The sequence below is a fragment of the Haliotis rubra genome, unplaced genomic scaffold (genome assembly GCF_003918875.1).
Source record: "Haliotis rubra isolate DU_JTF1 unplaced genomic scaffold, ASM391887v1 Scf387, whole genome shotgun sequence".
Lineage (NCBI taxonomy): Eukaryota > Metazoa > Mollusca > Gastropoda > Lepetellida > Haliotidae > Haliotis > Haliotis rubra.
The window spans coordinates 103995-119116 of NW_025767065.1; the positions used below are offsets into that span (position 1 = coordinate 103995).

Here is a 15122-nt window from a genome sequence, read left to right on the forward strand (position 1 = left end):
ATGTGCATGGGGGAGGGGGTGGGTGGGTGGGTGTAAAGGCGGGCTATGGGTGTTGCAACCCTTCCTTCCTTCCCATGCTTTTCACATTATTAAAACAATATATGAATTTAGACAAAGCTTTCAAAATATGACAATAGCCTATTTTTGCAACTAATTGGAAACATTGTTTCAGTGTGTCTGAAGGTTTGACACATTCCAGGACGTATTAAAACACTGTATAACATTGTATTTTACAATCTTGCTAAGGGATAAGTCAATAAATTATTGCAAGAGCCCCAAATGAAAGGCATTTTGACAAAAATAGTCCTTTTTAAAAGAACAAGTGAACAATTGTCCTGCATTTACACCACATTTATATGGCAACACATATCTGCGTTCGCACTATTTTTCAAACCACCTGAAAATACGATTTCAGGAACATTATGATATGACACAACATTTCTGAAAGGATGTGCACGAGTAGGGCACACTGGCGAGTGAAAAGGTTTCTTTAATATCCAGTAAAATAAGTACGATGTTTACAGAACGAATCTCTGCAGGGATTCCCCCACACGCAAGATTCGCGCGCAAGAATACGACTGACTGACTGACTGACTGAGTTTAGTTTTACGCCGCTTTTAGCAATATTCCAGCAATATCACGGCGGGGGACACCAGAAACGCAAGAATACGAATTTGGGTCAGCTCGGCAAGATCAACAAAAGGAGTGCTTAGATGTATATACACTACACGAATTCTGGATAGACTAGAATTTGTATTATTTGGCATATGTGCCTCCAATGTTTTTAAAACGTGATGACAATGTTTCCTTAAATCTGTTCTCACCCAACATTTCTGCAGCGTTTTAAAAACATTTCACTAATATGTTGTGAAATAGTTTCAAACATGTTGCAGCATGGCGTTTTTGAAAAACGTTTTGAAAACATTTCAAAAACGTTTTCAGTATTCTTGAGATATTTAGACATTATTTGTATGATATGGCATAAATGTGATGGCAATATATTTCATTAAACATGTTCTTGCCCAACATTTCTGCAACGTTGTAAGAACATTTCAATGATATGTTGTGAAATAGTTTCACCCATGTTAAAGCATGATGTTTTTTTAAAACATTTTGAAAACATTTAAAAAACATTTTCAGTATTCTTGAGAGGTTTACACATTATTTGTATGAAATGGCACGGCTTTCATCGTTAAGCTGCTAATATGATGAACATTTTCACCAGGCCATAATCCTGCATGATTTAAAAGTGTGTTATAAATTAACAAGTCTGAGTGAGTGATATATTTACAAAATGATCGCTTGCCAGTCGGGCCAGTGACTGTGGAGATTTACTTGCCCAACTGGATTTTAACTAGCCATGGGCTACCGGGCCAGTGGCTATTTCGCACACTGTTTGTATGACAATATTTCAGTAAACATGTTCTTGCATAACATTCCTGCAACGTTTTAAAAACATCTCACTAATATGTTGTGAAATAGTTTCAAACACGTTATAGCAAGACGTTTTTGAACAACATTTTGAAAACATTTCAAAAACATTTTCAGTATTTTTGAGAGATTAAGACATTATTTGTATAATATGGCATATGTGTCCCCAATGTTCTTAAAACGTGATGACAATATTTCATTAAACATGTTCCTGCATAACATTCCTGCAGCGTTTTAAAAACATCTCACTAATATGTTGTGAAATAGTTTCAAACACGTTATAGCAAGACGTTTTTGAACAACATTTTGAAAACATTTCAAAAACATTTTCAGTATTTTTGAGAGATTTAGACATTATTTGTATGGTAGGCATAAATGTGTGCACAATGTTTTTAAAACATGATGACAATATTTCATTAAACATGTTCTTGCATAACATTCCTGCAGCTTTTTAGAAACATCTCACTAATATGTTGTGAAATAGTTTCAAACACGTTATAGCAAGACGTTTTTGAACAACAGTTTGAAAACATTTCAAAAACATTTTCAGTATTTTTGAGAGATTAAGACATTATTTGTATAATATGGCATTTGTGTCCCCAATGTTCTTAAAACGTGATGACAATATTTCAGTAAACATGTTCTTGCATAACATTCCTGCAACGTTTTAAAAAACATCTCACTAATATGTTGTGAAATAGTTTCAAACACGTTATAGCAAGACGTTTTTGAACAACATTTTGAAAACATTTCAAAAACATTTTCAGTATTTTTGAGAGATTTAGACATTATTTGTATGATAAGCATAAATGTGTGCACAATGTTTTTAAAACGTGATGACAATATTTCATTAAACATGTTCTTGCATAACATTCCTGCAGCGTTTTAAAAACATCTCACTAATATGTTGTGAAATAGTTTCAAACACGTTATAGCAAGACGTTTTTGAACAACATTTTGAAAACATTTCAAAAACATTTTCAGTATTTTTGAGAGATTTAAACATTATTTGTATGATAGGCATAAATGTGTGCACAATGTTTTTAAAACGTGATGACAATATTTCATTAAACATGTTCCTGCATAACATTCCTGCAGCGTTTTAAAAACATCTCACTAATATGTTGTGAAATAGTTTCAAACACGTTATAGCAAGACGTTTTTGAACAACATTTTGAAAACATTTCAAAAACATTTTCAGTATTTTTGAGAGATTAAGACATTATTTGTATGATAGGCATAAATGTGTGCACAATGTTTTTAAAACGTGATGACAATATTTCATTAAACATGTTCTTGCATAACATTCCTGCAGCGTTTTAAAAACATCTCACTAATATGTTGTGAAATAGTTTCAAACACGTTATAGCAAGACGTTTTTGAACAACATTTTGAAAACATTTCAAAAACATTTTCAGTATTTTTGAGAGATTTAGACATTATTTGTATGGTAGGCATAAATGTGTGCACAATGTTCTTAAAACGTGATGACAATATTTCATCAAACATGTTCCTGCACAACATTTCTGCAACGTTTTAAAAATATTTCAATGACATGTTATGAAATAGTTTCACTCATGTTATAGCATGACGTTTTTGAATAACATTTTAAAAACATTTCAATAACATTATGAAACATTTTTATAACGTTCCAAAAACATTTTGACGAAAATGTTTTTGAAAAACTATTTTGAAACCTTATGAAAATGTTTCGAAAATGTTTTGTGTTAACTGGGAGTCACCTGGAACGAAGTGAAATTGTGAATTAATTTGACATACAATGTACAAAGTTTGTTATAAATATGAAACACAACATATTTAGAAACACAATCACGGCAGAATTTGTGCTATATATCCTAAATATTTGAAGTTATAAGCCGCGAAGGGACCCTGAAGTGACCGCCCAGATAGAGGAGAGAGTGAGCAGAAGGCATGGCAGGTCGCGTGCCAGTTTTGGCGGGAAAAGGGAGGTAATTCAGGGTGAGTGATTGTACGTTCACTTCAAGGGAATTGAAGGGATTCAAGTTTCCACTTGAACGTTCGGAAGAGGATGAGAAAACAACTAAGCATGAGTCAGGATAAGGAAAAAATTACAATTTAAGCCAAAGGGTACAACATGGCTGAAAACCATGTGCTCAGTCAATGTAACAAGACATGTGCAAGCTGGTTATGTTTAGGGAATACAAATATTGTAGTTAAATACATGTATAGTATTTTACTATTATGATGAGCTGTGATTAAATTAAATATATTTTACTGTTATGAAGATACCTTTGATAAAGAATATTTGTTTCTAGAACAAGATACAGAAAGATAATATTGAAATTTTTCCCACCTGAAAAGAGAACCTCCTTCAAATCGAGTTCATGTGGAAGGCAGGTGAGAAAGAAAGTTTACAGAAAAGGACCAAAAGGCCATCTGACAGCATCTGACAGGTGGGAAAATAAGTCAGATGCTTAACAGTTATTTCAGTGCTGAAAGTAGCTAAAAATTTGGGGTGTATTGTCGGGGGAAACAACTATTGCGATAGCTATATTTTATTGCAACATACTATTGCAACCAACTATTGCAAATGCAATAGTTTTTTCTCCCTGAATTTCTCATTTGAAGTAATATCCCAAATGAACGTACTGTATAGTTTATATGAAATAAAAACAAATTGAAGTAGTTTCAGTCTCTTAACAACTGACAATAAGCTTAAAACCCACATCAAGTAAACAGTTAAACAAAATAATTGTTAATCCGAATTTCAATCTCCGAATCGCATGCCGTGTTTGCCGCCATGTTTAGAGGTATAAGGGGCGGATAACTCTAGACTCTAAAGTGAACGAATCTGGAGGTTTCCTGTATTTTGCGTTGCGTATTTAACCTATTCTGTTACCGACAGTTTGATTTTGCAAATAGACGAAAAATAATTGCCAAGATTTGAAGAAAATGTAGTTAGAAATAATCACTGAGAATAGTTGGGAATTAGGGGGCGTATCTGAGCCAATTATATGTGTAGGCAAAAAGTTTAGAATGCAATTATTATACGTACATATCCATGTACTTTCAGCATGTTGAAATAAATTCAACATTTGTAACATTTTTCTTTCAAATTTATCATATCCTTTTTTTAATATCTTTTTTTTTACAAAATTATGTGTAGGTAATTGTCTTTTTGCCTATATGGCAGCTACGCCCCTGGGAATTAAGGATTATAACTGACCATTGTTCATGTCAGTGAACTCCCAACAAAGTAGCTACTAAATTCTGATTATTAGTGTTCTTGAAGTATAACCCGTGACGATCCGTGTTAGAATTGATCTTCAGTAACTCGTGCATACCAGACGCGACCAATGAGATCGTGTGGTCAGGCTCGCCGACTTAACTCGTATCCCAATTGTGCAGATCTATGCTCTTGCTTTTGAGCACTGGATTGTCTGGTTCAGATTCGATTATTTACAGACTGCCGCTAAAAAGCAGGAATATTGCCGAGGATGGCGTAAAACTAACTTCACTCTTGAAGCGGATTATTTTGGTCTCAGATGAGCAGAGCTCTTTATTTATTACCCACGTGGTCAACGTATGGGTAGTTGCATACTAATCTCGTACGTCTCGAGTCGTATCGCGTTGACCCGATTCTAACGATTTGATTGGATAACCGATGACGTCAGTTAGCACTCTCCTACCCAGAGTTCCATGCGGCAAGCCAGCATATAGTACCTCTGCCACAGGCCAGAAAAATGTGACGATTCGTCACATCTTGCACCGTCCATTCAATATAATGTACGGATTTATTTTACTCTTTTATTTTTGACGAGTCTACAAATCTAACTAAACATCTTTAATAGAATGGTTTAGATTCACTGAGAAAATAACCAAAAACATTTAACACTATTTCGATTTGCGTAGCGATCCTTTGTTTACATAGGTTGTACGGGCTCCACGTGGTGTCATCGAAGCCGACGGAGAGCAAACGATGCAGCCAGTTTGATATCTAATATAAATATGTACTGTCAGACCTAACTGTCGCAGTTGTGGAAGAATGTAACAATGTGAGGTGAGGTGAAATTGGGTTTAACGTCGTGCTTGAGAATATTTCGCTCACATGACGACGTGCATGCGTGTGTATGTGTATGTGCGGCTACTTGTACTAGCCCAGACTTAAGCTGGTTTTATAGTGCTAGCCCACCGAGATACCATGCCGCAGTGAAGCAGGAATACCTCACTCAGACACATTATACTGACTCCGAGCCGATCAGTCCTTGTTGTACCCATTAATGCCGAGCGCCAGGCAGGGACCAACAAATACCATATATTAATGTCTTTTGGTATGACGCGGTCGGGGTTGGAACCCGCGACCATCCGCTCTGGGAGGACGCTCTAACCACTACACCACGGAGGCGGTCCGTATATGCCTCAAAACAAGGCCAAGAAATAGGTGTAACTGCTGAAAACAGTAACAAGTTGTTTCATATCGTGTCTTAGTTCTACAACATACACTTTAGCTGTATTCGATACCCTTCCTTTGCCTATATTCTAAACTAATAACACACTTGGTGTTTGTTACAGAATTATTAAAACTCATTGAAAATTGTTACCATTTTGGTTATGAACTCGTACACTGTTGAAATGGAAATTGGTTAGGCATGGTAAACAGAAATAGCGAAGCTTTGTTTCTCTCAGAAACTAAATGCCGTTAGGATAGTTTCATGTATATCAAACGGTAATTCCAATTTTCATCACAGAGAAACTCCATACACTCTTCAAATAATGAACATCAGGTATGAATGTTAATTATCTATGTCAGTGAATGTCATGTTTCGGTGCAAGTTCAAAGTATTGGTCATGACCATTTTGAATCTGCCATCATCAAGGTGCATATATTTCACACTTGTGTGGATTTCATAACCTCTGCATGTCAGCCTTTGAATTTCATACAGTCCAAAACAGTGCTGACAAGTAAACAATTAAGAGATGGCTCATTAGCGAGTGGTGTTTTCGAAGGACAATTTTAAACTACTTTTATAATGAGTCAATGTTGCCTAATTGGAACTGAATACAACCAACAGAAACTTTAAAACATAGTAAACATGTTTGTAATGCTACAAGTGGGTATAGCTGCCAACACCGAGGACCAGTGAAAATACGGCCCGTAAGTAGGTCACGGCACATCGCGAGACCTTACGTTGTTTAGTACTTCCGGTGACAAACAACGTTACATATCCTTTCCAATGGTCTCATGGTTAGTTGACTGTAAGGATCCTATAATCCTTGCAGGAATAACAAATATATGATCTAACCATAGAATAATTAGCTAACTATTAAGACTATTCTTAAAAACTCAAATTTCTAAGGTTTGCCTCAAGTTTCTCTCAGAAATGGGCAAAGGATAGTTTCATACGTACGTTATCAAACGGTCATTTTCATCATAGAGTGACTTACTTGAGGTACTGCTGATATTTTCGGTGTTGACGTGATTAGTAAATGTATTAACCTTAACTCAACCTGTCTAGTTTCAAGCAGAACAGCCATTCTTGAAATATATATCAATTGGGGATTTGGTGGTTATGCAAGATATTGCTGATTTTGAAACAGGTCTAAAGTTGGGGTGTCATATTTGAACTGGACACTAGGCAAATCATACCGTCATAGATTTCTAGTGTACCTGGAGTTCAACCTGTTATGATCAACTGTGGAGACTTGTTTACCAACATACCATTTGTTCCTTTCAAGAGACCCTCAATGCCAAGCCTAGGGTTCTTCTGCTCGACTTGTCTAGATTTCACATCCACTAGTGTGTGGATTGGGGCCCCACAGCTGATTTCTGCCAATGCCAAAGTAATGCTTTCCAAAGCCTCAGAATGCAGCAAAGCATATTGAGTGGAAATCTGCAAAACACAGGCAATTAATTGGATTATCTAACCAAAAAATGCAGTGCAAACAGTACATTTAACAATAAGCTTGATCATAATTTACACTGCGCGAGTTATTTTAGCTTTACGCCGCCTTCAGCAATATTCAGCAATATCACGGCGGGGGACACCAGAAATGGGCTTCACACATTGTACCCATGTGGGGAATGAACCGGGTCTTCTGCTTGGCCGGCGAACGCTTTAACCAATAGGCAACACCATGCACAGCTCACAATTTACACACATACATACTTTGCACAAACTGATTCCATTAATATATCCATCACCGACTTATACCGTGAAGTCCATCAATGTGTCATGATGAATATCCTTGCAACAAATGCCAATTAATGGTTTGTAGATTTGCTAATCTGAATCTCTGACAATGACCCAATCTTCATGAAGTGAGCGAGTGAGTTTAGTTTTACGCAGCACTCAGCAATATTCCAGCTATATGGCGGCGGCAGCCTGTAAATAATCGAGTCTGGACCGGACAATCCATTGGCCACAGCATGAGCATCGATCTACGCAATTGGGATACGATGACTCGTGTCAAGCAAGTCGGCGAACCTTACCACCCAATCCCCTTAGTCGCCTCTTACAAGCACGAGTTACTGAAGATCAATTCAAAACCGGATCTTTTCGGGTCCATATGATCCAGTATATCCATTTCAACTTGCCTTTCGAAAATGTCCCAGGACGGCAGAGTGAATTCGGTTTTTCTCTTCACTTCAAAGTGAAATACGGATAGCAGCTGTCCTTTTCCAAACGTTCATTTCGAGGATAGAGACGACGCTGAGACCAGTCGAAACGTCGCCAAAAGCAAGCTCTTGAACCTGGTCGTTTTGGGGGAGAATGACAGTTTCATACATGGAATTGTGGAGACAGAGGCACACACAGAAATAGTTTGAAGCTTGAAATTAAGATACAGAACACATGCAGGATACAATTCAGAACATGTGTAGATGAGAGATGACAAGCCGCCAAAATGCAGTGGTTAGTAACTGACAAAATCCCCGTATAGCTCGGGATGGGCATTCCCAACGCCCTGTAGCATGACCTCTTAAAACCCGTACCAATCTGTTTTTATTTAAGCGTTCACTTGCTGACCACCTGTGGAGATCCCGAATAGGATTGTCTTCAGCAACCCATTCGTGTAGCAAGCGGCGATCAACGGGAGCAGGTGGTCAGGTTCGCTGATTTGGTTAACAGTTGATCGATGTTCATGGATTATCTGGTCGTCATTTATAGCTGGAATATTGCACCCGTGGAGATCCTATTAGAATTGGTCTTCAGCAACCCATTTGTGTAGCAAGCGGCGACTAAGGGGATCGGTTGACCTTACGTTGTTTAGTACTTCCGGTGACAAACAACGTTACATATCCTTTCCAATGGTCTCATGGTTGTCAGAAATGGCCAAAGGGTAGTTTCATACGTACGTTATCAAACGGTCATTTTCATCATACTTACTTGAGGTACTGCTGATATTTGTGTTATCGTGATCATTACTAAATGTATTATCCTTAACTCACCAACCTGTCAAGTTTGAGGCAGAACAGCCATTATTCTTGAAATATAAATCAATTGGGGATTGGGCGGTTATGCAAGATCTTGCTGATCGAGAATTCTTTCAAACAGGCCTAAAGTTGGGGGGGGGGGGGGGGTCATATTTGAACTGGAAACTAGGCAAATCGTACCGTCATAGCCTTTCTAGTGTACCTGGAGTTCAACCTGTTATGATCAACTGTGGAAACTTGTTTACCAACATACCATTTGTTCCTTTCAAGAGACAGTCAATGCCAAGCCTAGGGTTCTTCTGCTCGACTTGACCAGATTTCACATCCACTAGTGTGTGGATTGGGGCCCCACAGCTGTTTTCTGCCAATGCTAAAGTAATGCTTTCCAAAGCCTCAGAATGCAGCAAGGCATATTGAGTGGAAATCTGCAAAAAACAGGCAATTAAATGAATGATCTAACCAAGAAATGCAGTGGAAACAGCACATTTGACAACAATCAGCCTGGTCATAATTTACACTGCGCGAGTTAGTTTAGGTTTACGCCGCTTTAAGGAATATTCCAGCAATATCACGGCGGGGGGACACCAGAAAAGGGCTTCACACATTGTACCCATGTGGGGAATGAATCGGGTCTTCTGCTTGGCGGCGAACGCTGTAACCACTAGGCTACCCCACCGCCCCCATGATGTACACGCATACATACTTTGTACAAACTGATTCTATTAAATAAATCACAGACTTATACCATAAAGTCCATCAATATGTGTCATGAATATCCTTGCAGCAAATGCCAATTGATGGTGTCAGATTTGTAGATTTGCTAATCTGAATCTCTGACAATGACCCAATCTTCACGGAAAGAATGTTCATTTCAACTGCAGATCACCATAAAGTATCAACTGTATAATCTTGGCACGCAGTTCGCAATATCAGCATGAATGCAAGGCCAGGGGCTCCTTTCACGAAGCGATCTTTACTTAGGTTAACCTTAACTCCCATTCTTTAATTTAACATTGCACTAAGGTTACCTTAGTGACTTACGATCACCTTAGTGCTTTGTGAAAGGAGGCCCTACCTTATCTGCACCTAATGCCCAAATCATACAGATTTCGGTATTACCCTGTCAGTTAAACAGTGATAAACGAAAACACCACAAATCATTCTTTTCGCATTAAAAAATAGCAAATCAAATAACATCACATATCAAATAGTGCAAGTTAAGTTGTTCCAATAGAATATAATGAAAACACGAGAAAATGTTTATGCATGAGTAAGAGTGAGTTTGATTTTACGCCGCACCCAGCAATATTCCATGTGACAACCGACCTCAATTCAGCCATTCCTTCAACCTCCCCACGCCCACATACGAACATGTATCGGTGTATACACAAACATTGTCCACGGTTGTGACGATACGAATACTCACCCACCTATACATATGACCTGCCTCGCCGTGATGACCTGCGTCATTCTTACAACAGCGAAATCGGTTGCTTACAAATAGGGCTGGCCATCGATATAGATCACTCATCGATAATCTTACTAAATATCAATCGATTATCAATAAATATCGGAGTGAAAATGCAACAAATTGTCAGTACGAAACGAATAGCCTAGGTTTACTCAGCAATATTCCAGATATATGACGGCGGTCTGTATATAATCGAGTCTTGACCGGACAATCCAATGATCAACAGCATGGGCATCGATCCACGCAATTGTCAAGTCAGCGAGCCTGACCACCCAATCCCGTTAGTCGCCTCTTACAAGCATGAGTTACTGAAGATCAATTCTAACCAGGATCTTCACGGGTCCACATGATCCAGTATATCCATTTCAACTCGCCTTATGAAAATGTCCCAGGACCACAAAGTGAATTCGGTTCTTCTCTTCACTTCAAAGTGAAATACGGATAGAAGCTGTCCTTTTCCAAACGTTCATTTCGAGGAAGGAGACGACACTGGAGACCAGTCGAAACTTCGCCAAAAGCACGCTCTTGAACCTGGTCGTTTTGGGGGAGATATGACAGTTTCATACATGGAATTGTGGAGACAGAGGCACACTGAAACAGTTTGATGAAGCTTGAAATAGATACAGAACACAAGCAGGATACAATTCAGAACATGTGTAGATGAGAGATGACAAGCCGGCAAAATGCAGGGGTTAATAACCGACAAACTCCCCGTGTAGCTCGGGATGGGCATACCCAACGCTCTGTAGCATGACCTCTTAAAATCCGTACCAATCTGTTTTTATTTAAGCGTTCACTTCCTGACCACCTGTGGAGATCCCGAATAGAATTGTCTTCAGCAACCCATTCGTGTAGCAAGCGGCGACCAACGGGAGCAGGTGGTCAGGCTCGCCGACTTGGTTGACACGTGTCATCGTGTCCCACAGTTGATCGATGTTCATGATGCTGATTATTGCAAACCGAAACATGAGTCTCATTAACCTGTTCAGACAATGACCTACTTTTCAGCCGATCCGAATTTTCTCGTGTTAAAGTGAAACGAGACACAACAAACAACTATGGTTAGACCGAATTCCAATTCCTTGTTCATAAGAAAATGGTATTTATAAGTTAATTTGAAATTTAAACTTTAATAACATCGTATTTCTATGTATTATGGCGAGGTGTAGGCAGCATGACCTTAACACGTCACAGACTGCCCCTGTTTGATGAGGTCCTAAAATGATTCACAATTCATCTGGCTCACTGGTTACACCTGTTGTGTTATTTTGTGCTTATTCGGTGTAGTTTTTTAATGCAGATTGCGATTGAGTATAATATCAAGTCAGTACCAGACCGCCAAACGTTTCTAGCGGCAGAGCCTCATTTTGAGAGCTCCGTTTGTCAGAGCACGTTGTACCACAGATCACCCTGCACGACATGATTGCAAGGATTAGGAGTGTAGTGTTGCAACATACAAGTGCTTAAATGTATCAAATACTGATTAATATTTAGGTATCCAGTTGACTGAATTGGTCTCAAATTCTGGACTGGTTATTGTACTAAGTTGCGCAATTCGACGGAACCCAGTCAGCAGGAAACGAGACTTGTGTAATCAATGTTTTGACTTGCAGTAGCATACCTGCCATAGGCACTTTGGGAACGTGCCTGCACTTAATTTTTTTTTCGGCAATTTGTTTTACATGTGTGAATGTTATGTATCTATTTTTTTCGAGAGTAGTCTCCCTTTCTTTGTTTTTTTCTTATATTTTGATGAAACGTAAATCAGCTGGTACATACCATTTTATGGCCAAATAGAATCGCGACTTTTGTTGAAATAGCTATTTTGTCTTTGCTTAAATACGTAATAAGTTCCCATTGAAAATATATTTTTATGAAAAGTTAGCAGGAAATGCTGTCTGAAGCAACCCTTTTTATAAACATTGTGGTGTGTGGCGGGGGCAGAGTGAAGGCAACCTCCCTAAAAGTCTAAACGTCTAGCGCTACGTACACTCGCACGGCCAGTTGTGCCTACACTCATTACTTTCCTGGGTACGCCCCTGTCTTGATGGTCTGGTCCGGACTTCATTATTTACAGACGGCCGTCATTTAGCTGTGGTTGTAAACACGTTTTGGACTACACCTCCAGTCCTCTTTGCGTTGTTGGCAGCCTTAAAATAAACCGTGAACAAGTCCAGCGTTACTCCTGGCCCTTCCAATTATTATTCGATACAAAGGTGCCAAAATACTGTACCAATGTGGGGAATCGAACCCGGCTCTTCGGCGCGACCAGCGAACGCTTTAACCTATAGGCTACCCCACCGCCCAAGAATTTTATAGGCTCGGGAACAAAAGTAAAGTAGTACTGTTAAATCGTAATGTTAATTCTCAGGCTTTACAGGTAGATTAACAAAGTACATTTAACTCTTTCAAATAATGTTCTGATTCATACATACCTGAAAATGCAGTCGGAATCAAGTACATATTCCATCTTCTACTCAAGAGTAGACATCTGCCTCATTCTGGTGCACATCACCTTCGATAGTTTCGGACCCGTGAAGATCCGGGTTAGAATTGATCTTCAGTAACCCATACTTGTTGCACGGGTAGTCAGGGTCGTCGACTAGGCCGCCACTCATCGGTTCCCAAGAGCGAAGATCGATGCTCATGCTGTCGATTACTTGATTGTCTGGTCCAGATTCCATTATTCACTCAGATATTTTCGAGCATTTGCCCAATATGAAATGACAGAAACGTGATATATATACAGAGGAAAACGTTGTGACAAGTGTTTTATTGGTAATCTTGTGTGAGATGTTTTGGATTTGTACCGGAGAAAATGTAAAATGCAACCTTGCAGTTGTCCGATGTTTGAATTGCACGAAATTTGCAAGAAGCATGACATATTCGAGAACAATGGCAAAGCGGGCGCCGGTCACTACGGGGATGGACTCGAACCCGATTGTTTGGGGCAAAACGTCACCATAAGTGCCAAGTGGTATTTCTATTGGCCTTGTATCGACGAACGAGACTGCGAGGAACGAGACTGAAGCAGACGTTTAGCTCTCCATCTCGCATTACCTCGGGGGTACATCACCAGCTTACACTTGGACATTTCAAGCGGGGATTACGGGCAGACCTCTTATCCCCCATTGATTTTGTACATGACATGCAGGGGGGTATCTTTGTCCACACATTTTAGGGATTGGGTTATGCTTCTCCATAAAAACCATCACCCTCCTAGCCATAAATTATGAACGGTCCCTTAGTTAAATAAACGTGCGATTTTGATGCGTTTTTTCTGTTTAGCAATGTCTGAAATACACAATGCCATTTTAGAAAGTGGTCAAAGTTAGCATATGTTATATTTATGGATTACACTTTCTTAGTAAATTACAGATTCTAGTACTTTTGGGGTTGAGTCCCATCCGGGATTCGAACCCGCACCCTCAGAGTCAGGCACCTAATCGCCAGCACTCAAAGTCAGACGCCTAGAAACTGTTCGCCAAGAAATACGTATAACTGCTGAAAACAGTAACAAGTTGCATCATGACGTGTCTTAGTTCTACAACATACACTTTCGCTGTACGATACACTTCCTTTGCCTGGATTGTAACTCCTGTCAGTTGGTTTTTGTCACAGAATAATTAAAACTCATTTAAAATTGTTACCACTTTGGTTGCTATGAAACCACTCACTTCTCATACATTGCTGAAATGGAAATTAATTCGATATCATGGTAAATAGAAAAATAGCGATGGTTTGTTTCTCTCAGAAATAAATGCCGTTAGGATAGTTTCATGTATATCAAACGGTAATTCCAATTTTCATCACAGAGAAACTCCATACACTCTTCAAATGATGAACATCAGGTATGAATGTTAATTATCTATGTCAGTGAATGTCATGTTTCGGTGCAAGTTCAAAGTATTGGTCATGACCATTTTGAATCTGCCATCATCAAGGTGCATATATTTCACACTTGTATTGATTTCATAACCTGTTCATGTCAGCCTTTGAATTTCATACCAGTCCAAGACAGTGCTGACAAGTAAACAATCAAACGATGGCTCATTAGCGAGTGGTGTTTGCGACACGACAATTTTAAACTACTTTTAAATGATTCAATGGTGCCTAATTGGAACTAAATACAACCAACAGAAACTTTAAAACTTAGTAAACATGTTTGTACTGCTAAAAGTGGGTACAGCTGCCAACACAGAGGACCAGTGAAAATACGGCCCGTAAGTAGGTCATGGCACATCGCGAGACCTTACGTTGTTTAGTACTTCCGGTGACAACCAACGTTACATATCCTTTCCAATGGTCTTCATGGTTGTTAGTTGACAGTAAGGATCCTATAATCCTTGCAGGAATAACAAATATACGATCTAACCGTAGCAAAATTAGCTAACTATTACGACTATTCTTAAAAACTCAAATTTCTAAGGTTTGCCTCAAGTTTCTCTCAGAAATGGCGAAAGGGTAGTTTCATACGTACGTTATCAAACGGTAATTTTCATCATAGAGTGACTTACTTGAGGTACTGCTGATATTTGTGTTATCGTGATCTTTACTAAATGTATTATCCTTAACTCACCAATCGGTCAAGTTTGAGGCAGAACAGCCATTATTCTTGAAATATAAATCAATTGGGGATTGGGTGGTTATTCAAGATCTTGCTGATTTTGAGAATTCTTTCAAACAGGTCTAAAGTTGGGGGTCATATTTCAACTGGACACTAGGCAAATCATACCATCATAGCCTTTCTAGTGTACCCGGAGTTCCACCTGTAATGATCAACTGTGGAGACATGTTTACCAACAT

General features: G+C 38.9%; 1 long non-coding RNA gene across 2 annotated transcripts in view; it reads right to left on the reverse strand.

Moving 5' to 3' along the window:
• Positions 1-14844, reverse strand: part of LOC124286599 — a 34140-nt gene extending 19296 nt beyond the window's left edge. Inside the window, exons 1-2 of one of the 2 annotated variants that reach the window (XR_006901074.1) lie at positions 12752-14844; positions 9099-9206 (exon numbers count right to left, since the gene is read on the reverse strand). This is a non-coding gene — a long non-coding RNA (uncharacterized LOC124286599). Of the gene's footprint in view, positions 1-9098; positions 9207-10104; positions 10908-12751 lie in introns of those variants that run through there. The other variant, XR_006901073.1, reaches the window with a different exon arrangement.
• Between the last annotated feature and the right edge of the window lie 278 nt (positions 14845-15122).